Genomic DNA, 1,015 nt, shown 5'->3' with positions numbered 1-1,015 from the left:
ATGGTTGGACTCAATGATCTTAGAGGTCTTTTCCAACCTTAATGATTCTATGAAAGAATACATACAACCTTTCTGAGTAGGCTCCCATCTGGCTAGAACAGCCACTCTCATTGCTGAACTAATGGGAGGATTCATCTGGCCTAAATTAGTCATCTAACAGACTTGTATATCTGAGTTTGTTACCCATGGGTCAGTTCGGACAGATGAATCCCACCCAAAGCTTTTTTACTTAACTAGTAAACTTCTTAAAATTAGAGACTTCAACTCTGCAGAGGTATTACCAATGGGAGTTTTCTTGGCAGACTGTTAATGTGTATGTGCAGTGGTTTACTAAATTTTGGGTTGGGTCATATTGCTGAGTGTTTTCCTCTAAGTGATGACCCTCTGAAGATAATTACTCAAGGAGTAAAGTGCCACACAATTTGCATAAGGAGAGAAGACTGTGAAATGATAGCAGCATTTTTAGGCAGTGAAAAAATAAAAGTGGCTGAGAATTGAACATCTCCACTTCCCTCCAGCTTATACCACCATATCCCTTAGTCAACTAGTTCCTTTCCACTTTCATGTATAAATATGCAGATAAAAGTATAAATATACCTTAGGAGTCTTTCTAGCTCTGCCTTCTTTATCTAAGCAGCTTTCTGTAGTTGCAGAATTCAAGAGAATTTTGTATTTCATACTTCACACAAACAAAAACTGCAGACTTATCTGTTTGGAGGTACCAATTACTGAGAAAGTCTAGAGGGCCAAATGAGGGTAAGAAAGTTAGAAACTGGAGGAGTTGTGTGGTTGCAGCCCTGGATTGCATTTTGGCTTTGTGATCAAAACAAAAACCCAGAAAAGTGACAGGATTACAAGAAGGTTTCATTTTTAATGTGTTTTTTTTAAGAAATCAAACTACAACACATGCTGATGTCTACATGTTTAATTTAGGAATTCTTGAAAAGAAATGTTTCAACTCCCTTCTCTCATTTTTATGATGTTGTGGTTTAACCCCAGCCGGCAACTAAGCACC

The sequence above is a fragment of the Aptenodytes forsteri genome, unplaced genomic scaffold (genome assembly GCF_000699145.1).
Source record: "Aptenodytes forsteri isolate BGI_AS27 unplaced genomic scaffold, ASM69914v1 Scaffold166, whole genome shotgun sequence".
In the NCBI taxonomy this organism is placed as follows: domain Eukaryota; kingdom Metazoa; phylum Chordata; class Aves; order Sphenisciformes; family Spheniscidae; genus Aptenodytes; species Aptenodytes forsteri.
This window is presented reverse-complemented; position numbering follows the sequence as displayed.